Source organism: Acomys russatus, chromosome 29 (genome assembly GCF_903995435.1).
Source record: "Acomys russatus chromosome 29, mAcoRus1.1, whole genome shotgun sequence".
In the NCBI taxonomy this organism is placed as follows: Eukaryota; Metazoa; Chordata; class Mammalia; order Rodentia; family Muridae; genus Acomys; species Acomys russatus.
In genome coordinates this window covers 34,944,097-34,950,382 of record NC_067165.1, presented here as the reverse complement: position 1 = coordinate 34,950,382, position 6,286 = coordinate 34,944,097, and positions in this window count along the sequence as shown.

The following is a 6,286-nucleotide window of genomic DNA, read 5'->3' as shown; positions in this document are numbered from 1 at the left end:
TCCATGCTGCCCAGTACATGGAATAAAAGCTGGATAAGCTAACTACATCTTTGCTCCCACTGGACCAGCATCCCATCTCCTCGGGATTGAGTTCATTCTTGTTTGCATTCAGAGCCTTCAAACCTGAAGTCTTGGGCTCACGGAGTTGGCCACTCTTTCCTTGCCTGGATTCAATGAGTGCTGATCTCATGAATGAGCCCATTCAGTTTGGTGGCTCCTTGCTTGTCTCTACTCTGATGCTGTTGAGCCCTATCCCCCTACCCCTAGCCTTGGGAAGGGGATAGGGGAGACAGTCAGTTCCTTTGACTAAATTCACACAGCTTCTAAGTGATAAGGACTGGTCCTAACCCAGGCCCAGCAGACACCCCTCTCTTCCTCTGCTGCCCTGTCATCTTACAAAGTGGGGTCCTCTCCAAGAGGTCTTAGCCTCTTGTGTTGGATGAGACCTTCCTTCCCATGTTGCAGGGTCTTTGACCACCTCTCGATGGATCGAGGTCACCTGACTCTGACCACTCTGTTCTCTTAAGTTCTTAAGTTCTCAAGGCCTTGCCTCCGCTGTGTCCCATTGTGACCAGCGCAGCAGCTTCTGCCTCAATCTCACTGGCTGCTTCTCCTGTCATAGTCGAATGTCGGTGCATGTGTCCCTGGAGTCCCAGCCCATGTCTCCACCGCTGTTCTGGACCTGCCTCTGTGGGTCTCCTTTACTTGTGGAAAGGGAGTAATAGTTGTAGACACAACGATAAAGGTGAATACTTGTGGAGGGCTCAGGACGTGCCACACCCTTCCCAGCAATGCTAGCTGGGCAGGCACTGTCATGTCACTGTGTCTGTTGTAAAGAGCCAGAACTGACGCTCAGCAAACAGGCATGTCTTACCCAGGAGCAGCTGGTAAAACTGGAGGTAGCGCTTGACCCTGCTGGGGCTGTGGCTGCAGAGCCTGCCCCTCCCCCCATTCTTGACTCATGGTCCACAGGGTAATTGAGGCTGTGCTGAGTGTGCCTGAGATGTCCTTAGAGAGGGAAATGGTGGTAGAGAGCTGAGAATAGCTGCCTGGCCTGCAGGGAAGGAAGGCAGGACAGACAGGGACAGACGAGGGAGGTAGGTGGAGCATTTGCTGACGGAGCTGGGACCCTCAGTCAGCAGCGAACGCTTCCCACCCTAGGGCTCCAGAGGTCTGGGTTCCATTGGATATTATTAAGGTGTCATTATGCTTGGCTCCTGATGTGAGGCACTATTCTGCTGATGGTGTCTTCATAGTGCCAAATGATTGTCCTCTACGGAGGAAGGGCTTCCCCGTGCAGCTTCTCCTGTGCCCCACCCCCACCTCCGCCACCTCATCACAGAGGGAGGCTGATTTCTTTTGTGGGATTCTTGTTTATTTTTGTTTGGTGAAGAGCTGGGGTTTGAACCCAGGGTTTTTCACACGTGCTGAGCAAGTGCCACCCCATGAACCTGCTGCCTAGCCTGATTTGCTTTGATGATGAAGAGGCAGGACTCCCCGTCCCATTCTCTCCTGCTGTGATCTGGATGCCTCCTGTCTTTTCTGGATGTTTGAAATGAAATTATCACAAATAAATCAGGTTTGGGAGATTGAGGGGCGGAGGCGGGAGTGGGGTGGGGTGGGGGTGGGGTGGGGGCGTGTCTTGCATCCGGCTCAGCTTTTAAGGTCTATGGTCCTTGCCCACTAACCTCTACATCACAGTGCTTACTTCTTGCTCACCTCCCCAGACAGCTTTTCTTCTCCTGAAGGCTCTACCCAGGGGGTTCCCAGACAGAAAGCTGGGTGAAGGAGACTGAGGGGTGGGGCCTGAACAGGAAAGTCTGTGCCCCAGCTTGGTCCTGACCTCTCATCTGTAGCTAGAAACCCTTAGTCTTGTCTCCCCTGCCCCCACCCTACCCACAGCTCCCAGAAGACATCCCTGTCCTCTGGTATAGACTCTTTAAAAGCAGTCAGAGTCTGTTCTGTCGAGATGCCATCTGACACAGGCTCTGGGCATATCAGTCAGATCAAAGCAGGGCCTGTCTCGGCAGCAGCTGGAGCCTGAGAGCCACTTCTTATTCCTTCCCCTCCGAGGTGCCTCTGGGGCGATGGCAAGAAACCTCAGCATCCCAATCATCACACATTAAACACCTCTAGTCATGTCCATGTTCTTTCTAGGTGGACAGGAACGGGTGAGCGAGGTCAAGTGCTGGGCTCAAGGTCACCCCGGGGCGTCCCAGGCAGCGGTGAGATTTGGTTGGTGACAGTTGTTTCTACTGATGTTTCTGGGGGCTGACTGGGGAGTCTCCCTGCATTGAAGAAGAACCTATGCAGAGGTTGAGCCTCAAGACCTCGGACAGGACGCCAAGCCTGCAAAGTCAAGGCCGGCTTACCACAGGGTCCCACTGCAGAAATAAAGTGTCAACCAGGCCATAAGTTCCAAGAATATCTGGTAGACTGTCCCCATCAGTGCCACAGTCTGCTGCATCTTTTTGAAGTCATGGCTCAGCATCCCCAGTCCCCATAACCTATCTGTCTCAGGGGACATGAGCTCCTGGCTGACCCCTGCCTCTCCAAGGCCCGACCCCCTCTGTGAAATCCCTAGTAGCCTCCGCTTGGCACTAGATGCCATCAACCTGTCAGAGAAGCCTGGTGCTCTATGCTGTGACCCTCCTGTGGCCATGGATCTGCTCCTGCAGATGACCTTGTGGGTTCCCAGCCCTGGCTGCAGGCTTGGGGTGTGGGCATCCCTTTGCATCCTAATCTACTCTCCTCTGGGATGACTGACTCCAAAGGAACCAGGTCCTTTGTCAGCAGAGCTGCCTCTTGCAGCAAAGGGGCTTTTATCTGTATGAGTGAGCCTTCCCGCAACATCAGCAGAAACTTCTACATAGGAACAAAACAGGTTCTCAGATCCTGTGGAACTTCCAGAGGCCTGGAATGTCAGGGCAGGAATCAGACTCAGCCACTGAGGTGGCTCAGTGGCTAAAGACATACGCTTTGGAGTAAAACAGCCCTGGTCTTGAACTCTGCCTCCATTCCCTGTTTACCTTGAGTTGGTCAGTAAAGCTACCTGGGTCTCAATTTCCCCAACTGGGATGCAGAGAGGATAGCAGTACATCATTAAAGGTAAGGCCGGTCTGAGAAATAACTGTCAACATGTGTAGAGGTCTCAGAAGACTGTTGGGATAAACTGATCACATGACCTACACCCCACCTCTGCAATGAGACGCAGCAGCTGTCATTACTCAACAGGCAGTAGCCATTCTCCATCCTTTGCAAGTGGTCTGGCCACTCATCTAGAACCAAGCATTTATCCATGGCCACTAGCACTTACTTGATTCTTTAAGATGCTCAGTTGGTGCTGGGGAGATGGCTGTCAGTAAAGCATTTGCAATGGTTTGCATTCCAAAACAATGTTAAAAAGAAAAAAAAATGAAATAAATACATAGATAGATAGGTAGATAGATAAAGTAGGATGTATTGGTGCCCACTTGTAATCCCAGCTAGGGAGAGGTGATAGGTAGATTTTTAGGGTTCACTGGCCAGACTGTCAAGAACTCTAGGCCAAGAAGAGACTGCACCTCAAAAAGATATGTTGATGGCACCTGAGGAAGGATGTGCAAGGTCCTCTGGCATGTATATATGTGGACACATGTGAACCTGCATACACATGAATACACATGGACAGGTGCGCGCGTGCGCGCGCGCACACACACACACACACACACACACGAGACACTCATTTGGGGGGGTTGTCACACAGAGGACACTCAGTCACTGATGCAGACACCCCAGAAGAGTCAGTTCACAGCTAGTGAGGGGATGGATCCCAGGTCATGCAACAGACTAAGCTTGAGTTCTCCAACCACACATGCCAGCCCCCCTTCCCCATCTCGTTCCATGCCTGAGTCCAGCAGCAAGCACTTGCCCTTTCTAGCACCATTTTCTTCCCTTGATGGGAAATAAAACTCCTTTACAGGACAGTTGGGTGGATTGAAAATTCTTCCATAAAGGATGAATCCTGGGTGTGGTATATTCTAGAGACATGTCTTAGCTAGCTGTGGCTGTGTAACAAAACACCCCACATAGATGTTCTTCATTGTGTTCCTATACAGCTATACAGGCAGGCTCTCTCTCTCTCTCTCTCTCTCTCTCTCTCTCTCTCTCTCTCTCTCTCTCTCTCTCTCTCTCCCTCTCTCCCTGTCCTGTACCCCCCTCCCCCATGCAATTTTGGTGGTTCTGGAGTTGAATCCAAGGGCTTCATGTATGCTAGGCAAGTACTCAGCCACTGAGCTGTACATTCCCCAGCCTGTGGGTTGACTTTGTATGTATGTGTTGGTTGAGGTAGTCTCATTATGTAGCCTAGGCTACACTTGGACTCCTGATCCTTCTGCCTCAGTCTCCCAAGTGCTGGAATTGCAGACACACACCACCATGCCTATCCTTATGGGTTGACTTTCCTCCTCTCTCTGTACTTAGTGGGTATCAGAGCATACCACACCTTGAAGCTGAGACTTTCCACAGTGCAAGCCTAACGCATCCCACGCATGCTGAGTTGGCCATCTTGGTTGTTGCCTGGTTGCTTTGCACAGGTGGCAGTGGCTAGGTGGGCTCCTCTGGTCCCCCCATTTCTGGCAGTTGGTACAGACCATGGTTGGGGGTTCAACTAGGGCTCTCTCTCAAGGCTTTTATAGCTCTTCCTAGTTGGATTTCTTGCAAACCCCATTAAAGGTCCTGTCCAAGAGGGATTGTTTGAAAGAAGTTGCCCCCAAAGCAAGCACTTAGGGTTTCCCCTGGCTTTAGCTGGCTAACACCCTGTTGGCCAGAGTCTGTGACCTGCCCAATCAGAGGTCAAGTGGGAAGGAATCTTAGCTCATTGGGGCTGACTGGTTCAGAGGGTCTACAGAGGACTGTGGGTCTGTTGTGAGGTGTGGAGGGTCTGCTGTGGGGTTTGAGTCTGCTTGCCATGTGGTATCGAGGATCTGCTGTCGGATACGGATCTGCTGTGGGGTGAGGGTCTGCCATGGGGTGTTGGTCTGCTGTGAGGCGCAGGCCTATCATGGGGTATGGAGAGTCTGCAAGGAGTGTGGGTCTGCCATGGGATGCAGAGGGCCTGCTGTGGGTCTGTTGTGGGTTAAGGGTCTGGCATGGGGTGTGAGTCTGTTGTGGGGTGCAGAGAGTCTGCCATGGGGTGTGGGGTCTGCTGTAGGGTGTGGAGTCTGTTGTGAGGTACGGGGCCTGCTTTGGGGTGCAGAGAGTCTGCTTTGGGGTACAGAGGGTCTGCTGTAAGGTGCTGGTCAGCCCCGGACTGCCCTAGCTGTTACTGAGATTCTTCCACTGTCGATATCCGAACAATTGGGATGGATGTGTGCTTTGTGTCCCCTTCCCCCATCTTCTGGGCCCTGTGAGGATGAATGGCCTGCCCGGGGCCACCCAGGGATGTGGGGGCAGAGCCAGATAAATCACGGATCTCCCACAGAGTAACACTATTGATAAAACAATTAGTAACTGAGAAACGATGGAAAGAAAGCATCGTGCAGTGGCTGGGCAGTCCGGGGGTGGCAGGCCACTGTGGGTGTGGGGCAGGCTCAAGCCCTTCTGGTTAATGCACACAGTGAAGAATGGGGAGATCAGAGGGTCTGGGGCATTGCACGCTCAGGGTGTGGTGGGGGGGGCACACAGGACACCTGTCACTCTTCCCATGACACTGTGAGGCTCTGCGTTCCGGAGGGGCCTTGCTTTCAGACCAACAGTGAAGAATGTTTCCAAACCAATGCTCAGAGAGGTCGAGTTGCTTGCCTAAGGAAGCAGAGCTAGCAAGCAGCAGAGCTGAGATTAGAACCAGGCAGCCTGGTCACAAACTCCATGGTATATATTTAGATCAAACTGCCACAGGGCTGCGTAAAGCCTGGGAGGGTGGCTTAGAGTGGATGTTGCTCAGACCAGTAGGTCTACGGGTCAGAAACCCCCACCTCTGCACTTTATCTAATGGCAGGCCGTCAAGCGCAAGTTGGGGTCACCATCTGGTATAGGTGGCTAGCTAGATCCTTTTCACACCATCGCTCTCAGGCTCGGTAACCTCCTGCCTCTAAAACCCAACCCCTCCCCAGCAACTGTGGATGGTCTAGGAAGAAATTCAAGTAAAACGAATCGTTAGCCAGAGGCACAGGCTGTTGATTTATTTCTGGGAAAGGCCCATGTCCCCTGCGACGGTGACCTCCATTAATGTTGACGTGTTCAAAGCCGAGTATTTGGGATGCAACGGTGCCTCTGCAGTCCCTTTAAAGAACACGCTGTTAAGTTT